Consider the following 21150-nt stretch of genomic DNA (forward strand, 5'->3'; position numbering starts at 1 on the left):
TTAAGTACAAGAAGACGGACTCTTCTTACTGTCTATGTTTCAACCATTCCTGTGACACTAGTTATAGATTCCGATGCTTCACTTCAGGTTTACTGTATCCCTCTGACCTTCTTATTGACGATGAAACACAGAAATTGCACCGAAATTAAATACAAAAGGCACAATGCCGACTTAAGTACAAGAAGACTGACTCGTCTTACTGACAAAGTTTTGAACCATTCCTGTGTCACCAGTTATAGATTCCGATGCTTCACTTCAGGTTTACAGTATACCTTGGACTTTCTAATAGACGATGAAACACAGAAATTGCATCGGAATAAAATATAAAAGGCACAATGCCGACTTAAGTACAAGAAGACTGACTCTTCTTACTGACTATGTTTTGAACCATTCCATTGACACTAGTTATAGATTCCGATGTTTCACTCCTGGTTTACTGTATCCCTTGGACCTTCTTATTGACGATGAAACACAGAAATTGCATCGGAATTAAATTGAAAAGGCACAATGCCGACTTAAGTACAAGAAGACTGACTTCTTACTGACTATGTTTTTAACCATTCCTGTGACACTAGTTATATATTCCGATGCATCACTTCAGGTTTACTGTATCCCTCTGACCTTCTTATTGACGATGAAACTCAGAAATTACATCAGAATTAAATACAAAAAGGCACAATGCCGACTTAAGTACAAGAAGACTGACTTCTTACTGACTATGTTTTGAACCATTCCTGTGACACTAGTTATTGATTCCGATGCTTCACTTCAGGTTTACAGTTGCCCTTGGACCTTTGTATTGACGATGAAACACAGAAATTGCAACGGAATTAAATACAAAAGGCAAATTGCCAACATTAGTACACGAAGAGACTGACTCTTCTAACTGTCTATGATTTGAACCATTCCTGTGACACTAGTTATGGATCCCGATGATACACTCCAAGTTCACTGTATCCCCTGGACCTTCTTATTGACGATAAAACACAGAAATTGCATCGGAATTAAATAGAAAGGCACAATTCCGACTTACAGACAAGAAGACTGATTCTTCTTACTGACTTAGTTTTGAACCATTCCTGTGACACTAGTTATAGATTCCGATGCTTCACTCCAGGTTTACTACATCCCTTGGACCTTCTTATTGACAATGAAACACAGAAATTGCATCTGAATTAAATAGAAAAAGCACAATGCCGACTAAAGTACAAGTAGACTGACTCTTCTTAGTGATTATAGTTTGAACCATTGCTGTGCCACTAGTTATAGACTCCGATGCTCCTCTGCAGGTTTACTGTGTCCCTTGGACCATCTTGTTGGCGTTGAAACACAGAAATTGCATCGGAATTAAATAAAAAAGGCACAATGCCGTCTTATGGACAAGAAGACTGACTCTTCTTACTGACTATGTTTTGAACCATTCCTGTGACACTAGTTATAGATTCCGATGCTTCACTTCATGTTTACTGTATCCCTCGGATCTTCTTATTGACGATGAAACACGGAAATTGCATCGGAATTAAATACAAAAGGCACAATGCCGACTTAAGTACAAGAAGACAGACTCTTCTTACTGTCTATGTTTCAACCATTCCTGTGACACTAGTTATAGATTCCGATGCTTCACTTCAGGTTTACTGTGTCCCTCTGACCTTCTTATTGACGATGAAACACAGAAATTGCATCGGAATTAAATAGAAAAGGCACAATGCCGACTTAAGTACAAGAAGACTGACTCTTCTTACTGTCTATGTTTTGAACCATTCCTGTGACACTAGTTATAGATTCCGATGCTTCACTTCATGTTTACTGTATCCCTCGGATCTTCTTATTGACGATGAAACACAGAAATTGCATCGGAATTAAATACAAAAGGCACAATGCCGACTTAAGTACAAGAAGACAGACTCTTCCTACTGTCTATGCTTTGAACCAATACTGTGACATTAGTTATAGATTCCGATGCTTTACTCCAGGTTTACTGTATCCCTTGGACCTTCTTGTTGACGATAAAACACAGATATTGCATCGGAATTAAATACAAAAGGCACAATGCCGACTTAAGGACAAGAAGACTGACTCTTCCTACTGACTATGTTTTGAACCATTCCTGTGACACTCGTAATAGATTCCGATGCTTCAGGTTTACTGTATCCCTCTGACCTTCTTATTGACGGTGAAACACAGAAATTGCATCGGAATTAAATACGAAACGCACAATGCCGACTTAAGTACAAGAAGACTGACTCTTTTTACTGTCTATGTTTTGAAACATTCCTGTGACACTAGTTATAGATTCCGATGCTTCACTCCAGGTTTACTGTATCCCTTGGACCTTCTTATTGACGATGAAACATGAAATTGCATCGGAATTAAATACAAAAGCCACAATGCCGACATAAGTACAAGAAGGATGACTGTTCTTACTGATTATAGTTTGAACCTTTCCTGTGACACTAGTTATAGATTCCGATGCTTTTCTTCCGGTTTACTGTATACCTTGGACCTTCTTATTGACGATGAAACACAGAAATTGCATCGAAACTAAATACAAAAAGCACAATACCGACTTAAATACAAGAAGACTGACTCTTCTTACTGTCAATGTTTTGAACCATTACTGTGACACTAGTTATAGATTCCGATGCTCCACTGCAGGTTTACTGTATCCCTTGGACCATCTTGTTGGCGATGAAACACAGAAATTGCATCGGAATTAAATTAAAAATGCACAATGCCGACTTATGGACAAGAAGACTGACTCTTCTTACTGACTATGTTTTGAACCATTCCTGTGACACTAGTTATAGATTCCGATGCTTCACTTCATGTTTACTGTATCCCTTGGACCTTCTTATTGACGATGAAACACGGAAATTGCATCGTAACTAAATACAAAAGGCACAATGCCGACTTAAGTACAAGAAGACAGACTCTTCTTACTGTCTATGTTTCAACCATTCCTGTGACACTAGTTATAGATTCCGATGCTTCACTTCAGGTTTACTGTATCCCTCTGACCTTCTTATTGACGATGAAACACAGAAATTCATATGAATTAAATACAAAAGTCACAATGCCGACTTAAGTACAAGAAGACTGACTCTTCTTACTGACTATGTTTTGAACCATTCCTGTGTCACTAGTTATAGATTCCGATGCTTCACTTCAGGTTTACAGTATACCTTGGACTTTCTAATAGACGATGAAACACAGAAATTGCATCGGAATAAAATAGAAAAGGCACAATGCCGACTTAAGTACAAGAAGACTGACTCTTCTTACTGACTATGTTTTGAACCATTCCATTGACACTAGTTATAGATTCCGATGCTTCACTCCTGGTTTACTGTATCCCTTGGACCTTCGTATTGACGATGAAACACCGAAATTGCATCGGAATTAAATTGAAAACGCACAATGCCGACTTAAGTACAAGAAGAGTGACTTCTTACTGACTATGCTTTTAACCATTCCTGTGACACTAGTTATATATTCCGATGCTTCACTTCAGCTTTACTGTATCCCTCTGACCTTCTTATTGACGATGAAACTCAGAAATTGCATCGGAATTAAATACAAAAAGGCACAATGCCGACTTAAGTACAAGAAGACTGACTCTTCTTACTGTCTATGAATTGAACCATTCCATTGACACTAGTTATGGATTCCGATGCTTCACTGCAGGTCTACTGTATCCCTTGGACCTTCTTATCGACGATGAAACACAGAAATTGCATCGGAATTAAATAGAAAAGGCACAATGCAGACTTAAGTACAAGCAGACTGACTCTTCTTACTGACTATGTTTTGAACTATTCCTGTGACACTAGTTATAGATTCCGATGCTTTACTTCAGGTTTACTGTATCCCTCTGACCTTCTTATTGACGATGAAACACTGAAATTGCATCGGAATTAAATAGAAATGGCACAATGCCGACTTATGTACAAGAAGACTGACTCTTCTTACGGACTATAATTTGAACCATTCCGGTGACACTAGTTATAGAGTCCGATGCTTCACTTCAGGTTTACTGTATCCCTTGGAACTTCTTATTGACGAAGAATAACAGAAATTGGATCGGAATTAAGTACAAAAGGCACAATGCCAACTTAAGGACAAGATGGCTGACTCTTCTTACTGTCTATATTTTGAACCATTCCAGAACCACTAGTTATAGATTCCGATGCTTCACTTCAGGTTTACTGAATTCCTTGGACCTTCTTATTGACGATGAAACACAGAAATTTCATCGGAATTAAGTACAAAAGGCACAATGCCGACTTAAGTACAAGAAGACTTACTCTTCCTACTGTCTATGCTTTGAACCAATTCTGTGTCACTAGTAATAGAGTCCGATGCTTCACTTCAGGTTTACTGTATCCCTTGGACCTTCTTATTGACGATGAATCACAGGAATTGCATCGGAATTAAATACACAAGGCACAAAGCCGACTTAACTACAAGAAGACTGACTCTTCTTACTGTCTATACTTTGAACCATTCCAGTGACACTAGTTATAGATTCCGATGCTTCACTTCAGGTTTACTATATTCCTTGGACCCTCTTATTGACGATGAAACACAGAAATTACATCGAAACAAAATACAAAAGGCACAATGCCGACTTAAATACAAGAAGACTGACTCTTCTTACTGTCAATGTTTTGATCCATTACTGTGACACTAGTTATAGATTCCGATGCTTCACTTCATGTTTACTGTATCCCTCGGATCTTCTTATTGACGATGAAACACGGAAATTGCATCGGAATTAAATACAAAAGGCACAATGCCGACTTAAGTACAAGAAGACAGACACTTCTTACTGTCTATGTTTTGAACCATTCCTGTGACACTAGTTATAGATTCCGATGCTTCACTCCAGTTTTACTGTATCCCTTGGACCTTCTTATTGACGATGAAACACAGAAATTGCATCGGAATTAAATAGAAAAGGCACAATGCCGACTTAAGTACAAGAAGACTGACTCCTCTTAGTGATTATAGTTTCAACCATTGCTGTGACACTAGTTAGAGATTCCGACGCTTTACTTCAGGTTTACTGTATACCTTGGACATTCTTATTGACGATGAAACACCGAAATTGCATCGGAATTAAATAGAAAAGGCACAATGTCGACTTAAGTACAAGAAGACTGACTCCTCTTACTGTCTATGTTTTGAACCATTCCTGTGACAATAGTTATAGATTCCGATGCTTCACTCCAGGTTTACTGTATCCCTTGGACCTTCATATTGACTATGGAACACAGAAATGGCATCGGAATTAAATAGAAAAGGCACAATGCCGACTTAAGTACAAGAAGAATGACTCTTCTTACTGACTATGTTTTGAACCATTCCTGTGACACTAGTTATAGATTCTGATGCTTCACTTCAGGTTTACAGTTGCCCTTGGACCTTTGTATTGACGATGAAACACAGAAATTGCAACGGAATTAAATACAAAAGGCAAATTGCCAACTTTAGTACACGAAGAGACTGACTCTTCTAACTGTCTATGTTTTGAACCATTCCTGTGACACTAGTTATGGATCCCGATGATACACTCCAAGTTCACTGTATCCCCTGGACCTTCTTATTGACGATAAAACACAGAAATTGCATCGGAATTAAATAGAAAGGCACAATTCCGACTTACGGACAAGAAGACTGACTCTTCTTACTAACTTAGTTTTGAACCATTCCTGTGACACTAGTTATAGATTCCGATGCTTCACTGCAGGTTTACTACATCCCTTGGACCTTCTTATTGACAATGAAACACAGAAATTGCATCTGAATTAAATAGAAAAAGCACAATGCCGACTAAAGTACAAGTAGACTGACTCTTCTTAGTGATTATAGTTTGAACCATTGCTGTGCCACTAGTTATAGATTCCGACGCTTTACTTCAGGTTTACTGTATACCTTGGACATTCTTATTGACGATGAAACACAGAAATTGCATCGGAATTAAATAGAAAAGGCACAATGCAGACTTAAGTACAAGCAGACTGACTCTTCTTACTGACTATGTTTTGAACTATTCCTGTGACACTAGTTATAGATTCCGATGCTTCACTTCACGTTTACTGTATCCCTCTGACCTTCTTATTGACGATGAAACACTGAAATTGCATCGGAATTAAATAGAAAAGGCACAATGCCGACTTATGTACAAGAAGACTGACTCTTCTTACTGACTATGTTTTGAACCATTCCGGTGACACTAGTTATAGATTCCGATGCTTCACTTCAGGTTTACTGTATCCCTCTGACCTTCTTATTGACGGTGAAACACAGAAATTGCATCGGAATTAAATACGAAAGGCACAATGCCGACTTAAGTACAAGAAGACTGACTCTTTTTACTGTCTATGTTTAGAAACATTCCTGTGACACTAGTTATAGATTCCGATGCTTCACTCCAGGTTTACTGTATCCCTTGGACCTTCTTATTGACGATGAAACACAGAAATTGCATCGGAATTAAATACAACAGCCACAATGCCGACATAAGTACAAGAAGGATGACTGTTCTTACTGATTATAGTTTGAACCTTTCCTGTGACACTAGTTATAGATTCCGATGCTTTACTTCCGGTTTACTGTATAACTTGGACCTTCCTATTGACGATGAAACACAGACATTGCACCGGAATTAAGTACAAAAGGCACAATGCCGAGTTAAGTACAACAAGTCAGACTCTTCCTACTGTCTATGTTTTGAACCATTCCTGTGACACTAGTTATGGATTCCGATGCTTCACTTCAGGTTTACTGTATTCCTTGCACCTTCTTAATGACGATGAAACACAGAAATTTCATCGAAACTAAATACAAAAGGCACAATGCCGACTTAAATACAAGAAGACTGACACTTCTTACTGTCAATGCTTTGAACCATTATTGTGACACTAGTTATAGATTCCGATGCTCCACTGCAGGTTTACTGTATCCCTTGGACCATCTTGTTGGCGAAGAAACACAGAAATTGCATCGGAAGTAACTAAAAAAGGCACAATGCCGACTTATGGACAAGAAGACTGACTCTTCTTACTGACAAAGTTTTGAACCATTCCTGTGTCACCAGTTATAGATTCCGATGCTTCACTTCAGGTTTACAGTATACCTTGGACTTTCTAATAGACGATGAAACACAGAAATTGCATCGGAATAAAATATAAAAGGCACAATGCCGACTTAAGTACAAGAAGACTGACTCTTCTTACTGACTATGTTTTGAACCATTCCATTGACACTAGTTATAGATTCCGATGCTTCACTCCTGGTTTACTGTATCCCTTGGACCTTCTTATTGACGATGAAACACAGAAATTGCATCGGAATTAAATTGAAAAGGCACAAAGCCGACTTAAGTACAAGAAGACTGACTTCTTACTGACTATGTTTTTAACCATTCCTGTGACACTAGTTATATATTCCGATGCATCACTTCAGGTTTACTGTATCCCTCTGACCTTCTTATTGACGATGAAACTCAGAAATTACATCAGAATTAAATACAAAAAGGCACAATGCCGACTTAAGTACAAGAAGACTGACTCTTCTTACTGTCTATGAATTGAACCATTCCATTGACACTAGTTATGGATTCCGATGCTTCACTGCAGGTGTACTGTATCCCTTGGACCTTCTTATCGACGATGAAACACAGAAATTGCATCGGAATTAAATAGAAAAGGCACAATGCAGACTTAAGTACAAGCAGACTGACTCTTCTTACTGACTATGTTTTGAACTATTCCTGTGACACTAGTTATAGATTCCGATGCTTCACTTCAGGTTTACTGTATCCCTCTGACCTTCTTATTGACGATGAAACACTGAAATTGCATGGGAATTAAATAGAAATGGCACAATGCCGACTTATGTACAAGAAGACTGACTCTTCTTACGGACTATAATTTGAACCATTCCGTTGACACTAGTTATAGATTCCGATGCTTCACTTCAGGTTTACTGTTTCCCTTGGACCTTCTTATTGACGATGAAACACAGAAATTGCATCGGAATCAAATACAAAAGGCACAATGCCGACTTAAGTGCAAGAGGACTGACTCTTCCTACTGTCTATGTTTTGAACCAATTCTGTGACACTAGTTATAGAGTCCGATGCTTCACTTCAGGTTTACTGTATCCCTTGGAACTTCTTATTGACGAAGAATCAAAGAAATTGGATCGGAATTAAATACAAAAGGCACAATGCCAACATAAGGACAAGAAGAATGACTCTTCTTACTGTCTATATTTTGAACCATTCCAGTGACACTAGTTATAGATTCCGATGCTTCACTTCAGGTTTACTGAATTCCTTGGACCTTCTTATTGACGATGAAACACAGAAATTTCATCGGAATTAAGTACAAAAGGCACAATGCCGACTTAAGTACAAGAAGACTTACTCTTCCTACTGTCTATGCTTTTAACCAATTCTGTGACACTTGTAATAGAGTTCGATGCTTCACTTCAGGTTTACTGTATCCCTTGGACCTACTTATTGACGATGAATCACAGGAATTGCATCGGAATTAAATACACAAGGCACAATGCCGACTTAACTACAAGAAGACTGACTCTTCTTACTGTCTATACTTTGAACCATTCCAGTGAAACTAGTTATAGATTCCGATGCTTCACTTCAGGTTTACTATATTCCTTGGACCTTCTTATTGACGATGATACACAGAAATTGCATCGAAACAAAATACAAAAGGCACAATGCCGACTTAAATACAAGAAGACTGACTCTTCTTACTGTCAATGTTTTGATCCATTACTGTGACACTAGTTATAGATTCCGATGCTCCTCTGCAGGTTTACTGTGTCCCTTGGACCATCTTGTTGGCGTTGAAACACAGAAATTGCATCGGAATTAAATAAAAAAGGCACAATGCCGACTTATGGACAAGAAGACTGACTCTTCTTACTGACTATGTTTTGAACCATTCCTGTGACACTAGTTATAGATTCCGATGCTTCACTTCATGTTTACTGTATCCCTCGGATCTTCTTGTTGACGATGAAACACGGAAATTGCATCGGAATTAAATACAAAAGGCACAATGCCGACTTAAGTACAAGAAGAATGACTCTTCTTACTGACTATGTTTTGAACCATTCCTGTGACACTAGTTATAGATTCTGATGCTTCACTTCAGGTTTACAGTTGCCCTTGGACCTTTGTATTGACGATGAAACACAGAAATTGCAACGGAATTAAATACAAAAGGCAAATTGCCAACTTTAGTACACGAAGAGACTGACTCTTCTAACTGTCTATGTTTTGAACCATTCCTGTGACACTAGTTATGGATCCCGATGATACACTCCAAGTTCACTGTATCCCCTGGACCTTCTTATTGACGATGAAACACAGAAATTGCATCGGAATTAAATAGAAAAGGCACAATGCCGACTTAAGTACAAGAAGACTGACTCCTCTTAGTGATTATAGTTTGAACCATTGCTGTGACACTAGTTAGAGATTCCGACGCTTTACTTCAGGTTTACTGTATACCTTGGACATTCTTATTGACGATGAAACACCGAAATTGCATCGGAATTAAATAGAAAAGGCACAATGTCGACTTAAGTACAAGAAGACTGAGTCTTCTTACTGTCTATGTTTTGAACCATTCCTGTGACACTAGTTACAGATTCCGATGCTTCACTCCAGGTTTACTGTATCCCTTGGACCTTCATATTGACGATGAAACACAGAAATGGCATCGGAATTAAATAGAAAAGGCACAATGCCGACTTAAGTACAAGAAGAATGACTCTTCTTACTGACTATGTTTTGAACCATTCCTGTGACACTAGTTATAGATTCCGATGCTTCACTTCAGGTTTACAGTTGCCCTTGGACCTTTGTATTGACGATGAAACACAGAAATTGCAACGGAATTAAATACAAAAGGCAAATTGCCAACTTTAGTACACGAAGAGACTGACTCTTCTAACTGTCTATGTTTTGAACCATTCCTGTGACACTAGTTATGGATCCCGATGATACACTCCAAGTTCACTGTATCCCCTGGACCTTCTTATTGACGATAAAACACAGAAATTGCATCGGAATTAAATAGAAAGGCACAATTCCGACTTACAGACAAGAAGACTGATTCTTCTTACTGACTTAGTTTTGAACCATTCCTGTGACACTAGTTATAGATTCCGATGCTTCACTCCAGGTTTACTACATCCCTTGGACCTTCTTATTGACAATGAAACACAGAAATTGCATCTGAATTAAATAGAAAAAGCACAATGCCGACTAAAGTACAAGTCGACTGACTCTTCTTAGTGATTATAGTTTGAACCATTGCTGTGCCACTAGTTATAGATTCCGATGCTCCTCTGCAGGTTTACTGTGTCCCTTGGACCATCTTGTTGGCGTTGAAACACAGAAATTGCATCGGAATTAAATAAAAAAGGCACAATGCCGTCTTATGGCCAAGAAGACTGACTCTTCTTACTGACTATGTTTTGAACCATTCCTGTGACACTAGTTATAGATTCCGATGCTTCACTTCATGTTTACTGTATCCCTCGGATCTTCTTATTGACGATGAAACACGGAAATTGCATCGGAATTAAATACAAAAGGCACAATGCCGACTTAAGTACAAGAAGACAGACTCTTCTTACTGTCTATGTTTCAACCATTCCTGTGACACTAGTTATAGATTCCGATGCTTCACTTCAGGTTTACTGTGTCCCTCTGACCTTCTTATTGACGATGAAACACAGAAATTGCATCGGAATTAAATAGAAAAGGCACAATGCCGACTTAAGTACAAGAAGACTGACTCTTCTTACTGTCTATGTTTTGAACCATTCCTGTGACACTAGTTATAGATTCCGATGCTTCACTTCATGTTTACTGTATCCCTCGGATCTTCTTATTGACGATGAAACACGGAAATTGCATCGGAATTAAATACAAAAGGCACAATGCCGACTTAAGTACAAGAAGACAGACTCTTCTTACTGTCTATGTTTCAACCATTCCTGTGACACTAGTTATAGATTCCGATGCTTCACTTCAGGTTTACTGTGTCCCTCTGACCTTCTTATTGACGATGAAACACAGAAATTGCATCGGAATTAAATAGAAAAGGCACAATGCCGACTTAAGTACAAGAAGACTGACTCTTCTTACTGTCTATGTTTTGAACCATTCCTGTGAGACTAGTTATAGATTCCGATGCTTCACTCCAGTTTTACTGTATCCCTTGGACCTTCTTATTGACGATGAAACACAGAAATTGCATCGGAATTAAATAGAAAAGGCACAATGCCGACTTAAGTACAAGAAGACTGACTCCTCTTAGTGATTATAGTTTGAACCATTGCTGTGACACTAGTTAGAGATTCCGACGCTTTACTTCAGGTTTACTGTATACCTTGGACATTCTTATTGACGATGAAACACCGAAATTGCATCGGAATTAAATAGAAAAGGCACAATGTCGACTTAAGTACAAGAAGACTGACTCTTCTTACTGTCTATGTTTTGAACCATTCCTGTGACACTAGTTATAGATTCCGATGCTTCACTCCACTTTTACTGTATCCCTTGGACCTTCATATTGAAGATGAAACACAGAAATGGCATCGGAATTAAATAGAAAAGGCACAATGCCGACTTAAGTACAAGAAGAATGACTCTTCTTACTGACTATGTTTTGAACCATTCCTGTGACACTAGTTATAGATTCCGATGCTTCACTTCAGGTTTACAGTTGCCCTTGGACCTTTGTATTGACGATGAAACACAGAAATTGCAACGGAATTAAATACAAAAGGCAAATTGCCAACTTTGGTACACGAAGAGACTGACTCTTCTAACTGTCTATGTTTTGAACCATTCCTGTGACACTAGTTATGGATCCCGATGATACACTCCAAGTTCACTGTATCCCCTGGACCTTCTTATTGACGATAAAACACAGAAATTGCATCGGAATTAAATAGAAAGGCACAATTCCGACTTACAGACAAGAAGACTGACTCTTCTTACTGACTTAGTTTTGAACCATTCCTGTGACACTAGTTATGGATTCCGATGCCTCACTCCAGGTTTACTACATCCCTTGGACCTTCTTATTGACAATGAAACACAGAAATTGCATCTGAATTAAATAGAAAAAGCACAATGCCGACTAAAGTACAAGTAGACTGACTCTTCTTAGTGATTATAGTTTGAACCATTGCTGTGCCACTAGTTATAGATTCCGACGCTTTACTTCAGGTTTACTGTATACCTTGGATATTCTTATTGACGATGAAACACAGAAATTGCATCGGAATTAAATAGAAAAGGCACAATGCCGACTTATGTACAAGAAGACTGACTCTTCTTACTGACTATGTTTTGAACCATTCCGGTGACACTAGTTATAGATTCCGATGCTTCACTTCAGGTTTACTGTATCCCTCTGACCTTCTTATTGACGATGAAACACAGAAATTGCATCGGAATTAAATACAAAAGGCACAATGCCGACTTAAGTACAAGAAGACTGACTCTTCCTACTGTCTATGCTTTGAACCAATACTGTGACACTAGTTATAGATTCCGATGCTTTACTCCAGGTTTACTGTATCCCTTGGACCTTCTTGTTGACGATGAAACACAGATATTGCATCGGAATTAAATACAAAAGGCACAATGCCGACTTAAGGACAAGAAGACTGACTCTTCCTACTGACTATGTTTTGAACCATTCCTGTGACACTCGTAATAGATTCCGATGCTTCAGGTTTACTGTATCCCTCTGACCTTCTTATTGACGGTGAAACACAGAAATTGCATCGGAATTAAATACGAAAGGCACAATGCCGACTTAAGTACAAGAAGACTGACTCTTTTTACTGTCTATGTTTAGAAACATTCCTGTGACACTAGTTATAGATTCCGATGCTTCACTCCAGGTTTACTGTATCCCTTGGACCTTCTTATTGACGATGAAACACAGAAATTGCATCGGAATTAAATACAACAGCCACAATGCCGACATAAGTACAAGAAGGATGACTGTTCTTACTGATTATAGTTTGAACCTTTCCTGTGACACTAGTTATAGATTCCGATGCTTAACTTCCGGTTTACTGTATAACTTGGACCTTCTTATTGACGATGAAACACAGACATTGCACCGGAATTAAGTACAAAAGGCACAATGCCGAGTTAAGTACAACAAGACAGACTCTTCCAACTGTCTATGTTTTGAACCATACCTGTGACACTAGTTGTGGATTCCGATGCTTCACTTCAGGTTTACTGCATTCCTTGCACCTTCTTATTGACGATGAAACACAGAAATTGCATCGAAACTAAATACAAAAGGCACAATGCCGACTTAAATACAAGAAGACTGACTCTTCTTACTGTCAATGCTTTGAACCATTATTGTGACACTAGTTATAAATTCCGATGCTCCACTGCAGGTTTACTGTATCCCTTGGACCATCTTGTTGGCGATGAAACACAGAAATTGCATCGGAAGTAAATAAAAAAGGCACAATGCCGACTTATGGACAAGAAGACTGACTCTTCTTACTGACTATGTTTTGAACCATTCCTGTGACACTAGTTATAGATTCCGAAGCTTCACTTCATGTTTACTGTATCCCTTGGACCTTCTTATTGACGATGAAACACGGAAATTGCATCGGAATTAAATACAAAAGGCACAATGCCGACTTAAGTACAAGAAGACGGACTCTTCTTACTGTCTATGTTTCAACCATTCCTGTGACACTAGTTATAGATTCCGATGCTTCACTTCAGGTTTACTGTATCCCTCTGACCTTCTTATTGACGATGAAACACAGTAATTGCACCGCAATTAAATACAAAAGGCACAATGCCGACTTAAGTACAAGAAGACTGACTCGTCTTACTGACAATGTTTTGAACCATTCCTGTGTCACCAGTTATAGATTCCGATGCTTCACTTCAGGTTTACAGTATACCTTGGACTTTCTAATAGACGATGAAACACAGAAATTGCATCGGAATAAAATAGAAAAGGCACAATGCCGACTTAAGTACAAGAAGACCGACTCTTCTTACTGACTATGTTTTGAACCATTCCATTGACACTAGTTATAGATTCCGATGCTTCACTCCTGGTTTACTGTATCCCTTGGACCTTCTTATTGACGATGAAACACAGAAATTGCATCGGAATTAAATTGAAAAGGCACAATGCCGACTTAAGTACAAGAAGACTGACTTCTTACTGACTATGTTTTTAACCATTCCTGTGACACTAGTTATATATTCCGATGCATCACTTCAGGTTTACTGTATCCCTCTGACCTTCTTATTGACGATGAAACTCAGAAATTGCATCAGAATTAAATACAAAATGGCACATTGCCGACTTAAGTACAAGCAGACTGACTCTTCTTCCTGTCTATGAATTGAACCATTCCATTGACACTAGTTATGGATTCCGATGCTTCACTGCAGGTCTACTGTATCCCTTGGACCTTCTTATCGACGATGAAACACAGAAATTGCATCGGAATTAAATAGAAAAGGCACAATGCAGACTTAAGTACAAGCAGACTGACTCTTCTTACTGACTATGTTTTGAACTATTCCTGTGACACTAGTTATAGATTCCGATGCTTCACTTCAGGTTTACTGTATCCCTCTGACCTTCTTATTGACGATGAAACACTGAAATTGCATCGGAATTAAATAGAAATGGCACAATGCCGACTTATGTACAAGAAGACTGACTCTTCTTACGGACTATAATTTGAACCATTCCGTTGACACTAGTTATAGATGCCGATGCTTCACTTCAGGTTTACTGTTTCCCTTGGACCTTCTTATTGACGATGAAACACAGAAATTGCATCGGAATCAAATACAAAAGGCACAATGCCGACTTAAGTGCAAGAGGACTGACTCTTCCTACTGTCTATGCTTTTAACCAATTCTGTGACACTAGTAATAGAGTTCGATGCTTCACTTCAGGTTTACTGTATCCCTTGGACCTTCTTATTGACGATGAATCACAGGAATTGCATCGGAATTAAATACACAAGGCACAATGCCGACTTAACTACAAGAAGACTGACTCTTCTTACTGTCTATACTTTGAACCATTCCATTGAAACTAGTTATAGATTCCGATGCTTCACTTCAGGTTTACTATATTCCTTGGACCTTCTTATTGACGATGAAACACAGAAATTGCATCGAAACAAAATACAAAAGGCACAATGCCGACTTAAATACAAGAAGACTGACTCTTCTTACTGTCAATGTTTTGATCCATTACTGTGACTCTAGTTATAGATTCCGATGCTCCTCTGCAGGTTTACTGTGTCCCTTGGACCATCTTGTTGGCGATGAAACACAGAAATTGCATCGGAATTAAATAAAAAGGCACAATGCCGACTTATGGACAAGAAGACTGACTCTTCTTACTGACTATGTTTTGAACCATTCCTGTGACACTAGTTATAGATTCCGATGCTTCACTTCATGTTTACTGTATCCCTCGGATCTTCTTATTGACGATGAAACACGGAAATTGCATCGAAATTAAATACAAAAGGCACAATGCCGACTTAAGTACAAGAAGACAGACTCTTCTTACTGTCTATGTTTCAACCATTCCTGTGACACTAGTTATAGATTCCGATGCTTCACTTCAGGTTTACTGTGTCCCTCTGACCTTCTTATTGACGATGTAACACAGAAATTGCATCGGAATTAAATACAAAAGGCACAATGCCGACTTAAGTACAAGAAGACTGACTCTTCTTACTGACTATGTTTTGAACCATTCCTGTGACACTAGTTATAGATTCCGATGCTTCACTTCAGGTTTACTGTATCCCTCTGACCTTCTTATTGACGATGAAACACGGAAATTGCATCGGAATTAAATAGAAAAGGCACAATTCTGACTTACGGACAAGAAGACTGACTCTTCTTACTGACTTAGTTTTGAACCATTCCTGTGACACTAGTTATAGATTCCGATGCTTCACTTCAGGTTTACTGTATACCTTAGACCTTCTTATTGACGATGAAACACAGAAATTGCATCGGAATTAAATACAAAAGGCACAATGCCGACTTAAGTACAAGAAGACTGACTCTTCTTTCTGATTCTGTTTTGAACCATTCCTGTGACCCTAGCAATAGATTCCGATGCTTCACTTCAGATTTACTGTATCCCTCTGACCTTCTTATTGACGATGAAACACAGAAATTGCATCGGAATTAAATAAAAAAGGCACAATGCCGACTTAAGTACAAGGAGACTGACTCCTCTTAGTGATTATAGTTTGAACCATTGCTGTGACACTAGTTAGAGATTTCGACGCTTTACTTCAGGTTTACTGTATACCTTGGACATTCTTATTGACGATGAAACACCGAAATTGCATCGGAATTAAATAGAAAAGGCACAATGTCGACTTAAGTACAAGAAGACTGACTCTTCTTACTGTCTATGTTTTGAACCATTCCTGTGACACTAGTTATAGATTCCGATGCTTCACTCCAGGTTTACTGTATCCCTTGGACCTTCATATTGACGATGAAACACAGAAATGGCATCGGAATTAAATAGAAATGGCACAATGCCGACTTAAGTACAAGAAGACTGACTCTTCTTACTGATTACGTTTTGAACCATTCCTGTGACACTAGTTATAGATTCCGATGCTTCACTTTAGGTTTACAGTTGCCCTTGGACCTTTGTATTGACGATGAAACACAGAAATTGCAACGGTATTAAATACAAAAGGCAAATTGCTAACTTTAGTACACGAAGAGACTGACTCTTCTAACTGTCTATGTTTTGAAAAATTCCTGTGACACTAGTTATGGATCACGATGATACACTCCAAGTTCACTGTATCCCCTGGACCTTCTTATTGACGATAAAACACAGAAATTGCATCGGAATTAAATACAAAAGGCACAATTCTGACTTACGGACAAGAAGACTGACTCTTCTTACTGACTTAGTTTTGAACCATTCCTGTGACACTAGTTATAGATTCCGATGCTTCACTTCAGGTTTACTGTATACCTTGGACCTTCTTATTGACGATGAAACACAGAAATTGCATCGGAATTAAATACAAAAGGCACAATGCCGACTTAAGTACAAGAAGACTGACTCTTCTTACTGACTCTGTTTTGAACCATTCCTGTGACCCTAGCAATAGATTCCGATGCTTCACTTCAGATTTACTGTATCCCTCTGACCTTCTTATTGACGATGAAACACAGAAATTGCATCGGAATTAAATAGAAGAGGCACAATGCCGACTTAAGTACAAGAAGACTGACTCCTCTTAGTGATTATAGTTTGAACCATTCCTGTGACACTAGTTAGAGATTCCGACGCTTTACTTCAGGTTTACTGTATACCTCGGACATTCTTATTGACGATGAAACACCGAAATTGCATCGGAATTAAATAGAAAAGGCACAATGTCGACTTAAGTACAAGAAGACTGACTCTTCTTACTGTCTATGTTTTGAACCATTCCTGTGACACTAGTTATAGATTCCGATGCTTCACTCCAGGTTTACTGTATCCCTTGGACCTTCATATTGACGGTGAAACACAGAAATGGCATCGGAATTAAATAGAAAAGGCACAATGCCGACTTAAGTACAAGAAGACTGACTCTTCTTACTGACTATGTTTTGAACCATTCCTGTGACACTAGTTATAGATTCCGATGCTTCACTTCATTTTTACTGTATCCCTTGGACATTCTTATTGACGATGAAACACAGAAATTGCATCGGAATAAAATGTAAAGGGCACAATGCCGACTTAAGTACAAGAAGACTGACTCTTCTTACTGTCTATGTTATGAACCATTCCTGTGCCACTAGTTATAGATTCCGATGCTTCACTCCAGGTTTACTATATCCCTTGGACCTTCTTATTGACGATGAAACACAGAAATTGCATCGGAATTAAATAGAAAAAGCACAATGCCGACTAAAGTACAAGTAGACTGACTCTTCTTAGTGATTATAGTTTGAACCATTGCTGTGACACTAGTTATAGATTCCGACGCTTTACTTCAGGTTTACTGTATACCTTGGACATTCTTATTGACGATGAAACACAGAAATTGCATCGGAATTAAATAGAAAAGACACAATGCCAACTTAAGTACAAGAAGACTGACTCTTCCTACTGTCTATATTTTGAACCATTCCAGTGACACTAGTTATAGATTCCGATGCTTCATTTCAGGTTTACTGAATTCCTTGGACCTTCTTATTGACGATGAAACACAGAAATTTCATCGGAATTAAGTACAAAAGGCACAATGCCGACTTAAGTACAAGAAGACTGACTCTTCCTACTGTCTATGCTTTGAACCAATTCTGTGACACTAGTAATAGAGTCCGATGCTTCACTTCAGGCTTACTGTATCCCTTGGACCTTCTTATTGACGATGAATCACAGGAACTGCATCGGAATTAAATACACAAGGCACAATGCCGACTTAACTACAAGAAGACTGACTCTTCTTACTATCTATATTTTGATCCATTCCAGTGACACTAGTTATAGATTCCGATGCTTCACTTCGGGTTTACTGTATTCCTTGGCCCTTCTTATTGACGATGAAACACAGAAATTGCATCGAAACTAAATACAAAAGGCACAATGCCGCATTAATTACAAGAAGACTGACTCTTTTTACTGTCAATGCTTTGAACCATTACTGTGTTACTAGTTATAGATTCCGATGCTCCACTGCAGGTTTACTGTATCCCTTGGACCATCTTGTTGGCGATGAAACACAGAAAGTGCATCGGAATTAAATAAAAAAGGCACAATGCCCACTTATGGTCAAAAAAGACTGACTCTTCTTACTGACTATGATTTGAACCATTCCTGTGACACTAGTTATAGATTCCGATGCTTCACTTCATGTTTACTGTATCCCTTGGACCTTCTTATTGACGATGAAACACGGAAATTGCATCGGAATTAAATACAAAAGGCACAATGCCGACTTAAGTACAAGAAGACAGACTCTTCTTACTGTCTATGTTTCAACCATTCCTGTGACACTAGTTATAGATTCCGATGCTTCACTTCAGGTTTTCTGTATCCCTCTGACTTTCTTATTGACGATGAAACACAGAAATTGCATCGGAATTAAATACAAAAGGCACAATGCCGACTTAAGTACAAGAAGACTGACTCTTCTTACTGACTAAGTTTTGAACCATTCCTGTGACACTAGTTATAGATTCCGATGCTTCACATCAGGTTTACTGTATCCCTCTGACCTTCTTATTGACGATTAAACACAGAAATTGCATCGGAAATAAATAGAAAAGGCACAATGCCGACTTAAGTACAAGAAGACTGACTCTTCTTACTGACTATGTTTTGAACCATTCCTGTGACACTACTTATAGATGCCGATGCTTCACTTCGGGTTTACTGTATCCCTCTGACCTTCTTATTGACGATGAAACACAGAAATTGCATCGGAATTAAATACAAAAGGCACAATGTCGACTTAAGTACAAGAAGACTGACTCTTCTTACTGTCTATGTTTTGAACCATTCCTGTGACACTAGTTATAGATTCCGATGCTTCACTCCAGGTTTACTGTATCCCTTGGACCTTCATATTGACGGTGAAACACAGAAATGGCATCGGAATTAAATAGAAAAGGCACAATGCCGACTTAACTACAAGAAGACTGACTCTTCTTACTGACTATGTTTTGAACCATTCCTGTGACACTAGTTATAGATTCCGATGCCTCACTTCAGGTTTACAGTTGCCCTTGGACCTTTGTATTGACGATGAAACACAGAAATTGCAAGGGAATTAAATACAAAAGGCAAATTGCCAACTTTAGTACACGAAGAGACTGACTCTTCTTACTGTCTATGTTTTGACCCATTCCATTGACACTAGTCATGGATTCCGATGCTTCACTCCAGGTTCACTGTATCCCTTGGATCTTGTTATTGACGATGAAACACAGAAATTGCAACGGAATTAAATACAAAAGGCAAATTGCCAACTTTAGTACACGAAGACTGACTCTTCTTACTGTCTATGTTTTGAACCATTCCTGTGACACTAGTTATGGATCCCGATGCTATACTCCAGGTTTACTGTATCCCCTGGACCTTCTTATTGACGATGACACACAGAAATTGCATCGGAATTAAATACAAAAGGCACAATGCCGACTTAAGGACAAGAAGACTGACTCTTCTTAGTGACTTAGTTTTGAACCATTCCTGTGACACTAGTTATAGATTCCGATGCTTCACTTCAGGTTTTTTGTATCCCTCTGACCTTCTTATTGACGATGAAACACAGATATTGCATCGGAATTAAATACAAAAATCACAATGCCGACTTAAGTACAAGAAGACTGACTCTTCCTACTGTCTATGTTTTGGACCATTCCTGTAACACTAGTTATAGATTCCGATGCTTCACTTCAGGTTTACTGTATCCCTCTGACCTTATTGCCGATGAAACACAGAAATTGCATCGGAATTAAATACAAATGGCACAATGGCGACTTAAGGACAAGATGACTGACTGTTCATACTGACTATGTTTTGAACCATACCTGTGACACTAGTTATAGATTCCGATGCTTCACTTAAGGCTTACTGTATCCCTGTGACCTTCTTATTGACGATGAAACACAGAGATTGCATCGGAATTAAATAGAAAAGGCACGATGCCGACTTAAGAACAAGAAGACTGACTCTTCTTACTGTCTATGTTTTGAACCATTCCTGTGGCACTAGTTGTAGATTCCGATGCTTCACTTCAGGTTTACTGTATCCCAGTGACCTTCGTATTGACGATTAAACACAGAGATTGCATCGGAATGAAATAGAAAAGGCACAATGCCGACTTAAGTACAAGAAGACTGTCTCATCTTACTGTCTATGTTTTGAACCATTCCTGTGGCACTAGTTGTAGATTCCGATGCTTCACTTCAGGTTTACTGTATCCCTTGGACCTTCTTATAGACGATGAAACACAGAAATTGCATCGGAATTATATACAAAAGGCACAATGCCGACTTAAGTACATGAA

Source organism: Schistocerca serialis, unplaced genomic scaffold, assembly GCF_023864345.2.
Source record: "Schistocerca serialis cubense isolate TAMUIC-IGC-003099 unplaced genomic scaffold, iqSchSeri2.2 HiC_scaffold_1363, whole genome shotgun sequence".
NCBI classification, from domain to species: Eukaryota; Metazoa; Arthropoda; class Insecta; order Orthoptera; family Acrididae; genus Schistocerca; species Schistocerca serialis.